The following is an 18,231-nucleotide window of genomic DNA, read 5'->3' on the forward strand; positions in this document are numbered from 1 at the left end:
AGAACCCGGAAATAGCGTTGTGCGTGAAAGGGAGCGTCCGGGGAGGGTGAGGATGAGGATGGATCCGTGTGCGGGACTCTGCGTGTGTCTGAGAGAGAGAGGGAGACACCCCCTCCCCTTCTCGGGGCCAGTGTGACTACAGCTGGGTGGGCAGTGGGCAGCCTGACCTGCAGAGCTCAGACACTCTGCTCCTGCAGGCCTCTGGTAGTGCCGTGGGGCACAGCTTCAACCTCAGCCCTGGTGGCCATTGGCCACAGCACGGCCACCAGTCGTCCTCTGGGAACAGAAACCTGAAGCTCTTCTGTCTCATCACCACACCCACCCCAACCTCAAGCCATCTCCTCCCCTGCAAAGTGGCTCAGGCCCACTCTATCCCTGCCTCTCAGATGGCTCCTCTGGGAGGTTGGGCTGCCCCACATCTTTGTGCAGCCCCAGGCGACGTGAGGGTCACAGCCCTGGCCCAGTTCTTCTCCCTGGTGGCACCTGAGTGCCCTCAGCCTCAGCCCCAGGCCTCGGGTCTTACTACACCTTCTATGTCCAAATGGGCAGGGACGGGAGGACAGGAGCAGTGGTCAAGATCACAGGTCCATCAACTCAGTACCCATGGGCTTCTGTGACCGTCACAGCCCTTGGTACCCTAGACACTGTCAGCCCCCTAAGCTGCATCATGCCAGTCCGGATCCCTGAGGTTTCTCCAGAGAGAAGCTTCTTCCACTGTCAAAGCTTCTCATCCCATTTTCTATACTCAAGTTTACAAGTACTGCTCAGAGATCACTGATCATTTCCAGGAAAAGAGGACCAAACCATAAGTATCTGAGGCCAGGAGCTCCTGACAGCACAAAAGCAAGAAAAAGCATAAGGAGCCCAACCCCAACCCACCCCCACCCCCCCGCCCAGCCCTATTTGTTCAGAATGGAAATGGCCCCTAGTCCTTGAACCTCAGGCACTGACCTAGGCATGTCCCAGACAACAGTGACAAAGCCAGCCAGCACCTCTTCCTCCCTCGTCAGCCTGGTCCAGGCTGCTCCTCTCTCCTCCCTGTTTGGCCACCTTCTCCACCCGAGACCCCCGGCCCCAGTGGCCATCCGCCTTCCACTGCCTAACGTCTCCTTCTGTGGAGAACCCAGTAGCACACAAGCTCTTAAAAAATGCCCCTGCACCTCAGGCTTCTGAGAGTCCCCATAGCGTGTCTCAGGGTGCCCAGCACACAGCACCCTCCCGACCATCCCCCAGCCACAGCTGTGTGTGCTAGGCAAGCAGCCATCAGGAAGGAAGGGCTCCTTTCTCCCTGTGACCTAACATCCCAGCAGGTGCAGTAATAGAGTAATGGCGGTCAGAGGGTGGAGTTTTGTGTCAGACTTCGCTTGGAACCCTGGCTTTACCACTTGCCGTGTGACTTTTCAGGCAGCTTTTTGCTTCTCTCTGATTCTGTTTCCTCCTGTATAAAATTGAAATCAGAACACTTACCTTATTCTATCGCTGTGAGGACTGAGTGAGACTGGCACACGTGGTCGCCATTGTCATTAGTAGGATTTGTAGGTGGGCCCAAACCTGAGTTCTGGAGGCAGCAGGACCCCAAGTTGCGATTGCTCGGGCCCCAGGGTGGAGGGCTGCTCTGGGCTGCATTTCATCTTCTTGCCTCTACTCTCCCCTGAGCCTTTCCTAAACCCCTCCTCCCTCACCACCTCTCCCTGCCTGTCCCAGGCATTGTCGGGATCACCTCTCTGCTCACCACAGCCTCTCTCTTCATTCGGAGCCCCCTCCCCGATAACTACCTATGACCTTTGAGAGACCAAAGCTCCCATCAACCCAGGACTACATTTTTTGACCCACATTGCTCCAATGAACTGGACAAATGAAGGAGGGTGATCATATTCCAACTCAAGACACAGCTCTCGGCTCGCCTCTGTGCTTCTTATTTCACTGGCTTCCCCCAAGTTCAACGTTTGAAAGTCAAGTCAGAAAGGATCCAGAGGAGCTCCAGCCCCTCCTCTTAAGCCGGGACTCCCCGACTCATGCATCCCTGGCCCTGCTGGGCCTCACCCAGAACCAGCTGGCTTCCTTGCCACCAGAAGTGGATAAGGGACTCTGGGTGATAGTGGGGAGGTGAGTGCGGGGAGGAAGGGTGTCTTGATGTCTGGCAGGAAGGGACAGAAATGTGCTTTTGCAGGACACCATCTGCATCTTCACAGAGCTAGGAAACCAAGGAGAACCATCTGGTTCACACCCCCGTTGCCTCTCCCAGTGCTGGCTCTGTGGGACCCACCTTCGCTCTGCCCCAAACCCTCTTCCTCACGTACTGCCTGGATCCACGGAGGACAAGGAGAGACGATGGCATGGCTGTAACCCTCACCCACGGGCCATGGGGGGGGCCTCGGCTTCCCTGACCAGACTGGGGCCACTTACATCCCCTCCTTCCGGGGCTGTAGTTCCTCTGAAATAAAACCTCTCTTCACCTTACAGAATGGTTAGACTGACGCTGCACCTGCTATGCTCCTGTTCCTCTGTTCCCATGTACGACTCTAGGCAAGTTTTCTGTATAATCCTAAGTTGTCAGAGGGAATGTCATGTCTCTGGACTTGTTCCCACTTCAGGATGAGTTAAGGCAACTTGACTGGTGCCGGGAGATTGAACTCTGGGACAATAAGACCCTGAGGCCCAATCCTGCCCATTCTGTGAGAGAGTTGCCAGGCAGTGCACTTGCCAGGCCCCCTGCACTTAGCCCCCTGGAGGAGGGTGGCCGGCAGGATTCAGACAGCCTGCCAAGCGCCACCAACCAACCTTCTGCACCACTTGCCTTCATCTCTGTCCTGTGCCTGCCGTGGGTGCAGGTGGTACCGGGCTTCACTGGGGCAGCTCCTGGTGCCTCTGCCTTTTCCCTTTTCTTACAGGGCTTAGTGGGTACTTTTACATGGGAGGAAATAAAACCCATACCTATACTCCTGGACACTTTGGTCATGGAGGTTTAAGACATCTTTTTAAATTTGTTTTTATTTAAGAAAGAGAGAGAGCATGAGTGGGGCAGAGAGGCAGAGGGAGAGAAAGAATTTTAAGCGGGCTCTAGGCTCAGTGTGGAGACCCATGTGGGACTTGATCCCAGAACCCTGGGATCATGACCTGAGCCGAAATTAAGAGTTGGATGCTTAACCAACTGAGCCACCCAGGTGCCCCAATGATTTGTGTTCTGGATCTAAGTAAGGAAGTCAAGGTTAAACAGACGCCTGACCCTCCTCACAAAGCCCTCTGTACTCTCCCCCAAACATACAGGCCCAAGCAAAGGGAGAGGCCTTCTTCAGGTGACCAGTTTGTACTGTTACCCACAGTTGAGGAGGCCGTAACTCAAACCCAGGGAGGAGTCTCTTTAACTCTTCTTCAGGCAGGAATCCTCAGGCAGGACAGAGTCCTGGGTAGAGGGACAGAAGCGGAGTGGAGGATGGCCTTTCCACCTTCCTGTTCCCAATCTCCAAAAGGCAAGATCATTGAAAGTAGCCACATGCAGGCTATGAAAAGGTCAACATTCTCCACATAAGTGAAATTATTGTCCAACAAGCATATTCAGATACATTCAGGATAAACCCACTTGTCATGTATGTTCTTATAGATAATACGTTCTGCTTCTTAGCCCACTTGTTGGGCAGCCCTGAAGTCTGCCTAAAGCTTAGGATACGAACATCCAGCCAGGATGTTCCAACCAAGGCAGAAGTCACCCCTTATTCCAGAGGACTGCCCCCACAACGCCAGGCGAGGTCACTTCCCACGAAGTCCTTTACCAAGGGTGGCTGGTCCCTGTGGGAGGCTTTGCCCAGGCCTCCAGGAAAGCCCTTGACTATCCCACTTCCTCTGTATTCTGTTATCAATGCCCACCCCTGTTCTACATACACACACATCACCACCACCACCAAGGAACCCAGCCACAGCTAAGAGAGGAGGGTAGGTGAGGCAGCCCTCTCCCCCTGACTGACTGGCTCCCACCCAGTGGGCAGAAGAGTTCCAGTCTTCACAGAGGTAAAAGTCCAGAGACTTGGTGGCTGGATCACACTGGACATTTGACATCACCTTCCCTTCCAGGTCTCCGCAGAAGACGACGTGGCTCATCGGGCCCTGGCCCCAGGCCCCGGAGCACCTGGAGGAACGCTGTGCTCCAGTGCTGGCCTGCCGGCGCCTGCATCCACTTCAACCCATCTGATATCTACCTATGCTCCTGGGTTGGGTTTTGCCTTGGGCCACAGTTTTCTGCCCAACAACATCCTTATTTCTAAAAAAAAAAAAAAAATGACCTCTGCCCTTAGAGGATTTGTGTGCTGAGTCTAATTACCCATCTTGGAATTCTAGCGGAGGCCTGACCCTCTTTACGATGTCCTCTGGATTCTTTTTCCTTAGGTATAGAGCCTGACCGAAGGGATCCACGACAATCAGAGGTCAGCAAACCCCAGGTCCCTGCATTCCGAGGGTCTTACCGGCACCCTCACCCTCCTCCTGCCTCTACCTCCCTCTCACCCCTCCCGGCCCCCGAGTACCCCCGTCCCAGGAGGAGTCAGGTACGAGTGACAATAAATGAGGAGGAACTCAAGAGAGAAAAATTAAGAATTCAACACTTTAAATAAGGGAGAAAATGGTAACAGAAGTCCCTGAGATAGGCATTGGAAGGATACATCAAAAACTAATAAAACTGGTTTCCTTTGGGAGGGAGTGGGGAATCGATGAGATGGGAGCAGACACGCAACTTCAGGGTCTGCCTGGTTGTATTATTGTGAATTTTGTGAATCCGCATTTTGAAACGAGTTTTTTCCCCCTGAGTTAGAGTACACCAGGACCGTGCCCGAGAATAGTGCATGCTGGGTAGTTGCATGCAGGTGCGCGCGCAGCGGCTGTGGGCGGGGCCCCGGGGGAAGTCTGTGCTCTGGTCTCCACGGGAAGAGACGCTGGGTTGGCTGGCCGCCTGGGCCCATCGTGAGCCTTGTAAGATGCTGCCACGTTTGAATCCCTCCACTCTTGGGGCTGGAACACGGCTGGCTGCCGTGGGGCCTCCCAAGGGACCCTCCACAGGCAAAGGGCCTTCTCGGCTTTGAGTGGGAAGCAGTTTTCTCTCCACCAGGCCAACGACGGGAAGACGAAAGGGAAAACAATGTCAGCCAACAGCGGTTCGTATCATAATACATATATAACATAAGATTTACAGTTTTAACCATTTTGAGGTGGACGATTCAGCGGCATTAATTACTTTACCAAGCTTGTGCGACCATCACCACTGTTTCCGAAGCTTTCTGCCACCCTAAACAGAAACTCTGTAACCATGCATGATTCAATTATTTTTAACAGCTATGTTTTATCTCTGCATGAAAACGATCCTTTCAGGCCGGTGCCCTTCCTGCCGGAAGTCTGAGGCTAAATAAAGCGGTAGGAAGGCAGGGTGATGAGGGATCCTCTCTTCCCTGCCCCCACTATGGAATCTCCTAAACAAAACGTGTCTTCAAGGAAACTCCAAAGATAAATGTGTTGGAAAGTAGTTTTGCAGCCTATCTGGCCGGAAAAGTGGGGGAGGCCTGGGCAGGCAGCATATTTTAAGACAAAAAGGAAGAGACTTTGAAAGGAAGAGACCGTGGAGAGACAGTGGAGAGAATGAACCAGCTGTAAGAGTAGGTGCAGTGGGTGGCTGCCAGCACGCTCAGGTCCTGGGCTGTGCCAGCCAACTGGATGGACAGCAGGGGCCTCATGCGGACCACTCGGGGGTCCCCAGGCAGTAGCCGTGCATGAGGGCAGCCTCACTATCCTTCCTGGCAGCAGACCTTGGGGGCCTGCTCTGCTGAGCAGCCACCTGTCCCCTTCATGTGTCTCATGGTCCACAGCGGGTGGAGCACTAGCCACGGAGAGGGGAGGGAAAGGGAGCAGGGAAGGAGCACACTAGCATTGCCAGACTTCCGCCAGGACCCAACCATGCACATGTTTGAATGTTAATGGGGTTTATGAACCCACTGGGATTCAACATAAATGCGTGTGTATTGGGTATCCAAAAAGGGTCCGTGCCTTCCCCACCAAAAAGGTAAAACAACAACACCAGGAATTTTCTAGATCCTGTTCATCCCACCTGGAACGACTTTTCAGTTGCAACTGCCGCCCCACACTCCCATCTCCACCAGTGCAAATTTCCCCTGTCCTTCGAACCTTTTCCATGATTCAGTGTTTTACTCCTCTGTCAACACTTGCAGTAAGCTGTCCTGTTTTCTGGATAGCCAGAAGAGCATTCTAGGTTAGAGCACTGATACTTGGGGTGCCCTCTATTTCCTTGGCAGACAGAATGTTCCTGGAGGGCTGGATTCACCACCACATGAGCGCCGGCACCTGGTGCAGTGTTGTGCACACGCTTTGCAGTCAGCCAGAGTCTGCTAAAGGAAGCAGGATGCATTTCTCCCTTTCATTAGGCCGTTCTTAATATTTTTAAAAAGTCAGGTGTATTCAGAAGGGGAGAGAAAGAAATAGAATAATACCATAAATACAAGAGGACTAGACAAATCGAGTTCAGGGAGAGAAGAATGCCCCCCCTTCCCCTTTATATGTGTCTTTTAAGTGGCATTTATTTAGTTCCAACACTTGAGAAGGTGAAATACTGGGCTTTATTTAGCCCAAACCACATGATGATGGCAGGGATTTAATGAGGTTATAGGCTGCCTCCCTGGAAAACATGATCCCACCGCCAGTTTGCAACAAAGTAGGTAGCTGGGGAATCTGAGCAAGGTCCTAGGCTTCCTGGTGGGGAGCACCCCTTGGACCATTCTCAGAGCTGTGACAGTCTTCTTCATCTGCTCCTGGATCCAGAGCACAAAGTCTGGACCATTCGAGGCTGCGCTTCTTTGGTAACATCTGAGTCTTCCGGTTTCTCCATCACCTCCTCGCTAAGCTCCATCTATTTTGGGATTTACTCAGCAGCCAGGACCAACGCTGACGAAAGGAGCTGGTCATTTATTGGTTCTTCCAGTGTGACGCTTCCTGAAATCAGCTCATGCAACCCCCCTGCCCCCATGCCTCTTGCTTTGATAGCCAGCTGTGAACAAGTAGGACTCTAAAGGCTCCCATGTGCAGCTCAAGGCTTGGCTTTTCTCAGATGCACATTTTTCAAGAGTCCCAGACTGACCTGGATGGAGTGGCACCCACCGTAGCCTCTTAAAGGCCTTGGCGTTGAAACGGGAGCACTGCTGCTCCTTGAAGTTCTCTGAGTGGTCTGGGCAAGGCTGCAGACACACAGAGCCATGGCCGTTTCTCAGGACTTGGAAGTCTCCTGCCACAGCAGTGGCCACAGTGGCTTTGCCCTTAGGCAGGAGCGTGGGGAACAAGCAAGCACGTGTACAAACCAGAGCCTACCTCGTAGAGACTGCACTGCCTCTCCTGCCCGAAGCTCTGCCCAGCCGGCCTCATCTGCTCCCGACCCCACAGAGGCCCTCGGGCTTCTGGAAGCGCTGAAGCGGCCCTACCTGCTGCCCACACACCTTGGCTGGCGCCTGGAGGGCTACTGTGGCTCTGGGGACACGGGGAGCAGAAGAGTGAGCTGGTGATGGAGGAGGATAATACTGTGAATCTCGTGGGTAGGAGGACCAAGCGAACACCAGAGGGAAGCCTCCCTTCCAGGGTGTCCTTCAGCCCCTCCTCCTTCAGGCCTCTGCCAGGCTGCTGGTCCTGCCCCTCTCAGTGCTTTAGACACTAAGCATGACAAATTTGGGGGTGCGGATGGGGCGTACTCTGAGACAAGTCCAGAATGCTGATAAAGCTGCAAACTGAGGCAAACAGCACTTTTTCATATCACAGGAGAGTTCAACAGTAGTTTCTTTTACTTACTTATTTAACTTAAAAAAGTAGATATATAAATGATCTAGAGCATTGTATTCGTTTTAGGTCTACGACCTAATGATTGGACATCTGTATATATTGCAAAATGATCACCACAATACATTTAATTAACGTCCATCACCACATATAGTTATAAATTTGTTAGTGTTGTGTTGTGATGAGCTTTTTAAGATCTACTTTCTCCTGGCAACTTTCTGATACATAACACGGTGTTGTTACCATGCTGTACATCAGATCCTCATGACTTATTTATCTTGTAACTGGAGGTTTTCCCTTTTGAAAGTCGATGGCAATTTAACTCTGAATGCAAAGCTCTACTTTAAAAAAATTATTTATTTATTTTGGGAGAGGGAGAGAGAGGAGGGAGAGAGGGAGACAGAGAATCCTAAGCAGGATCTCACGAACTGTGAGATCATGACCTGAGCCGATATCGAGTCCGACGCTTAACCGACTGAGCCACCCAGGCGCCCCAAAGCTCTACATTTTTACCCTCCTCTTGCCCCCCCCACCCCAATCTATGTCTGTGATATCACAGTAGGTTCTGTGCAATACTGGGCTTCTCTAGTTCACTTGCTAGGTTTCTCCACAACAGAATGAACAGTGGCCTAAGGCTCAGGATTTCGGTTCTGGCCTCAGTTTGTTTGTTTGTTTTGCTTTGTTTTAACCATTTTTTAAATGTTTATTTTTGAAAGAGAGAGTGCAAGCAGGGCAGAGGCAGAGAGAGAGAGAGAGAGACAGAATCTGAAGCAGTCTCCAGGCTCTGAGCTGTCAACACAGAACCCAATGCGGGGCTTGAACTCACAAGCAGTGAGATCATGACTTGAGCTGAAGTTGATCTAAGCCACCCTGACACCCCCTGGTCTCAGTTTTGCAGTGACAACCACATGGTCTTCACTTAGTCCCTCACTTAGTCCCTCAGTTTTCCCATCTGTAAAGTGAAGGGTTTTTTTTTTTTTTTTTTTTTTCCAACGTTTTTTTATTTTTATTTTTGGGACAGAGAGAGACAGAGCATGAACGGGGGAGGGGCAGAGAGAGAGGGAGACACAGAATCGGAAACAGGCTCCAGGCTCCGAGCCATCAGCCCAGAGCCTGACACGGGGCTCGAACTCACAGACCGCGAGATCGTGACCTGGCTAAAGTTGGACGCTTAACCGACTGCGCCACCCAGGCACCCCTAAAGTGAAGGGTTTTGACTATATGACCACTTCAGTCATTTCTTTGTAGTATTTCATGCCCTCCTTTCCCTACAGCCTCTTGCCTTAGAGGCTTCTAGGCAAAGAATCTTACAGTCAAAGTGTAAAGAACCTATTGGTTATTCAAGTGTTGTGGGAGGTCATTGAGAGGATGTGACCACTGGTTGACCCATGAGCTGGACCTGGGCACCTGGAGGCTCCTCACCCCTATCCTTGTCCCTGGAATCTGGGTTCCACTTGCCTTTCCAGCTCTCAGAGGTTGTCCCAGGGACAGAAGTCAGAACATTTCCGTAAAGAAAAAATAACTCGGTTGTCAGAAATCTGACTCAGGTGTAACTTTCTGTATGTTGCATTTGTTACATATTCAGTTAAGTGGCCAGAAACTATCATTCCCTTGGTTCCCTCTGCGGCTGTGTCCACAACTTCAACCGTGTGACCCAACTCCGATTCCAAGGGTGAGCCAAAGAGCTTGTGAGCGGACATGTGCGGAAAAGCCAAAAGGGCACAGATTTTGAAAAATAGCCATTAGTGAGTAGGGCTAACGCAGGCACAACTGTTCATTCAACTAACATTTGTTGGGGAACCTGGTGCCAGGGGATAAACATTGTTCTAGGTGTTAGAGAAATAGAAATGAAAAGTGCACACCTGCCCTCAAGGGGTTTCTACTCTGGGACAGAGAATGAATGCACATTTTCACAGGTAAAAACCTTCCAGGGATTTGCTTGTCCTGGACTAAAACATGTAATAGGAGAGTAAGTCTGGTGGTCTCAGACTGGCAGGGGCAGAGACAAGGGTTCATCAGCCCATGAAGTGTGGCACAATGACTTTAGGAAGTTGATATTAGCCTCAGCACTTCTCTCCGGCCGGATTCTGTCCTCAGCTTAGAGAGGAAGAGTGAGATTACCAAGCACGGTATCTAGGTCAGTTCAGGCAGCTGTAACAAATTACCATAGGATGTGTGGCTTAATTCTTTTTCACAGTTCTGGAGGCTGGGAAGTCCAAGGTCAAGACACCAGCAGATTTCGTGTCTGCTGAGGCCCTGCTTCTCAGATCATAGAGAGCCATCTCTTCACTGTGTCCTCACATGGTGGAAGGGACAAGAGAGATCTCCAAAGTGTCTTTTATAAGGAAACTATCCCATTCATGAGAGGTCCACCCTCATGACCTAATTACTTCCCAAAGGCTCCACCTTCTAAAACCATCTCATTGGGGGTTAGAATTTCAACATATGAATTTGGGGGGGACACAGGCATTAGGTTTGTAACAGATGAGTTCTAGGTCAGTGGGGGCAAGAAACCATTGATCAAGGTGATTTGTAGGCAGTGAAGACAGATTGAAATTCAGCCAGGGATGGGTGCAGATATTCTGAGGACGTGCTAGGTGAAAGGCGAGAGCCTTGGGAAAGCAGACATAGACAATGTGGTGAATTAAAGAGCCAAGAGGAGAAAGAAGATAGGCTATAAGACTTGCTCCTGGCCATTAGGATCATGGAGTCCTAGGCTCTAGAAGACTGTCACAGGCCGTCACATCTATTCCCACCTCAGTGCACTTCACAGAAACTATCTGACAGGAAACAAAAATGCCCAGTTTTGAAGACTAACCAGACAGTCCTGGAGTCAGAGGTGTTCATCACACAGCAGAGCCAGCCTTGGCAGACCCCGCCCACCCCGCTAGTGTTTGGCAACTGTTATGGAGTCAATCACCTGCACAGGTTCAAAGGCAAGGGCCTTTGTCTTCTCAGTCCTTTCAGAAAACCCAAGCCCCTGCTGCTTCTCTGCAAAAGGAAGATGTCTGAGCTACAGAAAACATGTAGGCAGAAGGCACTTCAAAAATAAAAGGGGTTGGGCTCCTGGGTGGCTCAGTTGGTTAAGCCTCCAACTCTTGATTTCGGCTCAGGTCATGGTCTCATGGTTGGTGGGTTCTGGCCCCGCGTCAGACTTTGTGCTGACAGTGTGGAGCTCGCTCAGGATTCTCTCTCCCTCTCTCTCTGCCCCTCCTCCTCTTGCACTCTCTATCTCAAAAATAAATATTTTTTTTAAAAAGGAGGGGTATAATTCCCACTTGAGTGTCAGTTTCTTAGACACTGGACCCACAGGCACTAACTGGACTAAATGAAGAAACCCCAGGAGTGGCCACCGGGAGGACAAGATGCAGGTCTTGCCATGGCTTTGTGCGTCTACAAAAATAATTGCGTGTACAGGTGCTGGACCGTATGTAGCACACCTCGGTCACGCAGGCATTTGTGTGTGTACCCCGCACAGCTCACAGCCAAAGCCCTGGCACTGCATTGCCTTGGCTGTGGCCAGGAGGCCAGAACGTGGCCAGCCCGTGACCTCTTTGAGGAGGAGAAGAATGTGGACTTGGTATGCCTGGGCAGGGCGGCCACGGACAGCATTGCAGTGGGATAACCAATCCGGGCAGGCGTATGCGGCGAGACTGATTCCCTCACCACGTAGCCACAGCCCACCAGGCCATTTTCAATTATCTGCATCACTCCAGACCAAAGCAACCAGTGCTCACTCCACTTTTCAATATTTAAAAAATGTCAAGTTAGAGCAAATTGCAAATGACAATGCATAGTTGTGTGTGTGTTGGCGTGTGCGTGTGTGTTTTCCACAAGGGCATTTCTACTCCTCCCGTAGGCATCTGCTGTACGCATTCGATAGAGCCTGTGATTCCAAGATCACTGGGCATCAGAGGATGAAAAAGAAAACTGAGTGAAAATGGTAAGCAAAAGGTTATGTGCTAATTTTCCCCCAATACAGCTGCACACTCTTCCCTCCTGTAAAATAAAGTTGTTTGCTTTTGCTTTTTAGTATGGTTGTTTTCTCCAGATGACTGAAGATTCCTTTGGGTTGATGCTTACAGGTGGGGATGGTGTATGGAGAGCTAATTGAAACACTAAGCAACATAAATCTACAAGTTCTCATCCTTCCTCTATATATGGACCTGAACAAGTCATCCCACTATTTTTTTTTTTAAGAGAGAGAGAAAGAGAGAGAATGAGCACAATCGTGTGCAAGCAGGGGAGAGGGACAGAGACAGAGAAAATCTTAAGCAGGCACTACACTCAGCACAGAGCCTGACATGGGGTTCGATTCCATGACCCTGGGATCATGACCTGAGCCAAAATCAAGAGTCGGATGCTCAACCGACTGAGCAACCCAGGCACCCCAAAAGAGATTTTTGGGTAAAGTGTCATGCCATTATCATTGACAATAGAACCAACATGGGAATTCAGTAACCAGAAGCATATGATTACTGTTCACATTATTTAGTAATGTGTCTGGTGAGTAATTATAGCCCCACATCATGTAATAAAATTACTGTCGATAAGCAGAAAGCTAGTGGGGCGCATTCATATTGACCTTGTTCAGCCAAAGACAAACTACATGACACAGAAGAGATTATTAAACTATGTGGAATTTAAGAACTAAAACAGATGAACATAGGGGAAGGGGAAAAAAAAAGAGAGGGAAGCAAACCAGAAGAGTCTTTTCACTATAGAGAACAAACTGAGGGTTGCTGGAGGGAGGTGGGTGGGGGCTGGGCTAAATGGGTGATGGGGATTAAGGAGGGCACTTGTTGGGATGGGCGCCGTGTATTATATGGACGTGATGAATCAGTAAACTCTACACCTGAAACCAAACGTGTTAACTAACTAGAATTCAAATAAAAATGTGGAAAAAATAGAAGAGATTATGAAACTGACTTGTAGCATACTTCTGTACTAGCATTCAAACTAGATGTTTTTTAAAAGGCTCCTGGAAACGAAGTAATTACTGAATATTTGCAGTGTAACACCACCAATTTGGCAGGGGTTGCCAATAGCCGGCTTGCTTATGTAACTGAACTTGGGTGCCTTGCCGGGAACACTCGTGTTCAAGTGTCCAGCAGCCCCTGCCTGACTGGATGCAACATCCATGTGGTTTCAGCCCATCTCACCACCTGGTTTTTATTCTGTTTCTGATCCTCAAAGATGCTTTTTTTGTTTTTGAGCCTGGCTCTATATTTTTAAAGTTCCCTTGAAATATTTTATCTATTATTCTTATGTGTTTGGAGTTACAGAGGGATGTTAACTCAAAATGAGAACCTAAAATGGCATCTTAGGTTAACACGACAATACAAGACATTACTACATTGATGGTTCATCTCAAATATTGATCTGTATTGATATTAGAAAATTAGGGAACCTGCAAAGTGTCAGACTACAGGTCAAAAAAGACCGTGTCTCGATTTTAGTGTTTGTGGGTATGCAGGCTTTGCCAGGCCCTAGAGTCATATCCCATGTGCGTGGATTTCTCAGTAAGGAGTGCCCAGCACCTGTACAAAACGGGATCTGTCCACTCTGTTTCCTTTTCATAAAGTAGCGAAGGGTCATTCAGTAGCTTGTATCCTTTCTTCATGTAGCTTGATGAAGGGACTTTGTTAAAGAAAAAAATATTCAGTGACACTTGTTAAGGATGGTAAGGCAGACTTTATTCAGGACCCTCCTGATAGGTGTAGGGAACATTGCAGTGGGATTTTACAGTGGGGGGGTGCGGTGGGGGGGAGAGCTCAACTCTGAATACAGCACGGGCAGGGAGGAATTTATAGACAAGGGGCAGGGTGGAGGTCGGTGGATGCATAACTACTAAGAGGAAACATCAGGGTTGGAGGGGGGGGGCGGTTATGGTTAAACTGTCCTAACAGGATTCTTGCTGAAGACAGGCTGGGGTGATCAGACATCCCCTGGAGGGAGCCAGATCAGATATGAGGGTGGGGGTTCCAGATTAAACTGACTTAGAAAGTTTCTTGGTAAAGCTGTATTTTATAAGAAAGTGCATAGATGAGCCTACAAAAAGGCTGAGGAGCCTAACTAAAGTTTGGTCAAGAATCTTTGTCAGCTTCTGTATCAACCATTCAGTTACCCAGATTGCAATTTCAGACTTGACATCATTTTTATTATATACTATTTAAAAGTGTAATTCCCACAGTAAGTAAATCATTCATAGCACCTCTCTTCCTCATCAGCCAGTTTTCACAGTATGGAGGCTTCAGTGGGTTGTAATTTATTTGAAGTATGTAACATCTTCTAGTGGTGAATTTATGTATTAAAAAATCATGTTGCTGCAAACCTATTGCAGATCTTGGGAATGACTATTCAATTCTATGTTCTTTGCTTTTAGCTCTTTGGCTCTTGAATGTATTGTTAAATGAGGGCAGTTTCCTGTCCCATCATTAATGACACAGGCCACTTCTATACACTTGCTCTTTTTGGAACTGACCAAGCATCAGTCAACTGAGAAAAAAAGATTTAGTTTTGGTAACACAAGACAGCTAATTGGAATAAGGCACATTCGTCGACATCCATAAGAAGCAAATGGAGAAGCAATCACGGCTGCATAAAGGAGAAGGGGAATGCCAAGAAATTTGACATGAATATTGGCCAAGCCCATTTATTTCATTTTTTTAAAGTTTATTTAATTACTTTGAGAGAGACAGAGTGTGAGCAGAGGAGGAGCAGAGAGAGAGAGAGAGAGAGAGAGAGAGAGAGAGAGAGAATCCCAAGCAGGCTCTGCCCTGCCAGCATGGAGCCTCATGTGGGGCTACAACCCATGAAACCATGAGATCATGACCTGAGCTGAAACCCGGTGCAGGACACTTAACCGACAGAGCCACCCAGGCGGCCTCATTTAATTTTTTAGTAGAAACAAAGCAAAATGCCCTGTGTTTGGAAGTCAGGGTGCTGCTTCTTTCTTTTATGACCGGATGGGACATACATTTAAATGGCTTATAATCTGATCTGCTGGAGCTTTGTGTTGATAATGCTGAGGCCAAGTTTGGGTGCAGGGGAAAGAAGGCTGCCATTGCAATGGACCAATGGTGGCAAGCATTATGTCTTCTTGCCAGCTCTGCCTTATTGCAGTGTTACTCAGGCTCCTGCTTCCCAAGTCCAAAATATGCTTTTTGGTTCAGGTACGCGCTCCTTAGCCAAGGGTAAATTTAGTTTATGAGTTTCAATGAGAAAAGTGGGAGATCATCTCCTAGTACAGGAGCCAATGTATGAATTTTTCAAGATATCAAAACAAGCTAAAATAGACACGGCAGGTAATACTGGAAAGCAAGGCATTGACTCTATTTTTACGGATTAAAGATTAGAAGATACCGGTTGGTTTACAGATAGGGCTAAACTGGGCAAGCTGGTTGTGGTATCCTCTACAAGAGAAACCTGGGACCTCATCAGGTAGCCGGTCTACTGGGGACTGACTGTTGCCCATTTCAACTGATGGCTCAGAGCAATTTTCAATGGGTGGCTCCCTCCATTCTTAAGTCAGTGTAGTATTTAGGGATCGACCCTGGCTGCACAGGCCTGGAGGGCCCCTGACTGCTCGAAGGCAGCTGAAGGGGTACACGCTGAGCCATGCAGATCAAAGTAGCCAGGGACCTGGAACAGGGCAAGTGTCTGGGGAGGTGAGCTCACAGGAGTGAGCTTTTGGGGCTACGTGGTATCTAATTGCAAGCCTTAACCTATATAAATGTGCATATTCCCGTAGAAGGCACAGGGGAAGAATCTGGACTGCCTTGCCAAGGCTGGATGGGAGGGCTGGCCAGGGTGTACTCAAGACACCTGCAGGCCTTGATTGCACAGCGGCCCATCAGGCATTCTGTTCTCATGACTGATGACCCTTTGCAGCTGCTGCCTCAGAGCGGTTTTCAGAAGGTGGGATCCGTAGGTGGCAAGGCTACACAGGGGGCCTGGCCCATGTTATACAGGCTTGGAGGACTGGGCGTGCCCAAGGCCAGCTTATTGGTGCATAGTGTACATGAGCGGGCTGGGCAGCTCAGCGTAGCCAGGGACCTGGAGTAGGGCAATGCTGGGTGAGGTCAGCTCACAGGAAAGGCCTCGAGGGGGTACTTGGGATTTGCCTAGTTCCAAGCTTTACCTACACAAATAAGCATACTCCCCTGACCACAGAGCTACAGAAAACTACGTTACCAGCGTGGGATGGTCAGAGTGATGCTGACAGGCTGGTCTGAGGACCCAGAGGGGGTCCTGCAGGATGGAAATCAAACATGAGCCAGTAGGAGGTGAAGGCAGAGTTTATTGAAGATACAGGGAGGGCAGATACAGATGGACCATCCAGGAGCCTTGGAAAAGGAAGGAGCATGAGTTTCATCTTTGGGGTCTGGTGTATGTGTTGTTTCAAGCATCCAGTTAGAGCAAGGTTAGAACAAGGACAAGGTCACTTATTCCTTGAAGCCAGGGGTCTCGGTGTTGAGATGTCTAGTGCCAGTGGGTTAGAAATTATTGTGCTGGAAGACTCCAAAGATAACATTAACGCTTTGTCCCATACAAGGAAAATATTTGTTCCACGCATTAAAGCCTGTGTATGGTGGGGATGCAGATCCTAGCAAGAATAGGAGCAGGCAGAAAAAAAAGCAAAGGGTGAAAAGCACCTTTTTCTTTCATGGGGTCCCTTGGCTTCCCTGTCTCAAAAATACTCTTTAATAACAGACACATGGGAGCCTTGCCTGATGGAGAAGCTTGGGACCCCACCAGGGGAGCCTGTCCACTGGGACTGATAGCAGCTTAATGCTGATGCCTCAGAAAGATTTTTGGGGAGTGGGCAACTCTCCACCCTGGAGGCTATGCAGGTTTTGGGGACCAGCCTGAGCCCAAAAGTCCTAACATGCCCCAGCAGCCAAAGGCTGGCTGGCAGAATGTAGACTGCGCATGCTGGAGCAGCGCAGGTGAAAGGAGCCAGGAACCTGGAAAAAGGGATGTAGGGAGAGGCTGAATCACAGGAGCAGGTGATTTGAAGTGATGGCACCTGCCTCATTTCAAGCCTCATCCTACACAAAGGCGCATATTCCCCCCGAAGGTAGAGCCGGAGGAAATTGCACTGTCTTGCCAGCATCTGACCCAGCAGACTGGCCGGGGTACACGCCAATAAGACGCACCTGGGAGCCTCGATTTCTGGAGAAGCTAGGGGCCCCAACACGCTGCCAGCCCAAATGTGGACTGACCGTTGCCGGTTTAAAGCTGTCACCGGTGATTCAGGACCCACCTGAGCTCCACCCCCAGCGGGCCTCCGTGGCCTAACAGCATGTTCCTGAATGTGTACAAGCCGGCAGGTAAGGGTAATGGGGGACCTAGAACGGGACAAATGTCTGGGGAGACTGGGTCAGGGAAGTGGGCTGTGAGAGTACAGGGCATCTGCCTAATCCAAGCCCTAACCTACACGAATGTCCATATTCCCGCTGAAGGCAGATCTGGAGCAAATTGGACTGCTTTGGTACCCTCCTATAAGAGACCCCTGGGAGCTTTGATTGCCGGAAGGCCTCTGGACTCCCTCAGGCGGCCAGTCCAAATGGGGACTGACTGTGGCCAGTTAAATCTGCCGCCTCAGAAATGTTTTCCTGGTGTGGGCTTCCTCCCCGAGGCCATTCGGGAGGTTCAGTCCTCACATACGTAGCTCCACACGCCTGGAGCGCCCCCTACAAGCCCCCAGGTGGCTGGCAAGGTGCACATACGCAAGCTGCGCAGGTCGGGGTAGGCAGGAAACCGGACACAGGGCAGTTGTAGACAGAGGTCTGGTCACAGGAGCAGGCCATTTGGGGTACAAGTGTCTGCCTAGTCTCGAGCACTGTACAAATGTCCAAATCCACCCTGAAGATGGAGTTGGAGGAAACTGCACTGCTCTGCCAGCATCCAGCCTGGCAGGCCAGCCAGAGTATCCTTTGGTAAGAGACACTTGGGAGCCTCGATGGCTGGGGAAGCCAGAGGGTCATCAGGCAGCCAGTCCTCACGGCCTCAGCAAGATTTCGAGGAGTTGGATCCTTCCACTCAGGAGGCTTTACTGGTGGTTTGGGACCAGCACGAGCCCCACGGGCCTGGAGGGCCCCAGCTACACTTAGCAGGTGGACGTGGTGCATACTGTGCATGCACAAGCCATGCAGATCCGGGTAGTCAGGGACCTGCAATAGGGCAAGTGTCCGGAGAAGCCAGGTCCCAGAGGTGGGCTGTTGGTGGCACAAGACATCTGGCTATCTAATTCATCTGGCTAATGCACATATTCTCCCTGAGGGCACAGGTGGAGGAATCTGAACCTGTCTAGCTAGGGTGGGCCACAGGATGGTCAGGGTACCCTCCAATAAGAGACACTCGGAAGCCCTGATTGCTGGAGATGCCTGGGACACCATCAGGCAGCCAGGC

The sequence above is a fragment of the Panthera onca genome, chromosome F1, assembly GCF_046562875.1.
Source record: "Panthera onca isolate mPanOnc1 chromosome F1, mPanOnc1 haplotype 2, whole genome shotgun sequence".
Taxonomy (NCBI): domain Eukaryota; kingdom Metazoa; phylum Chordata; class Mammalia; order Carnivora; family Felidae; genus Panthera; species Panthera onca.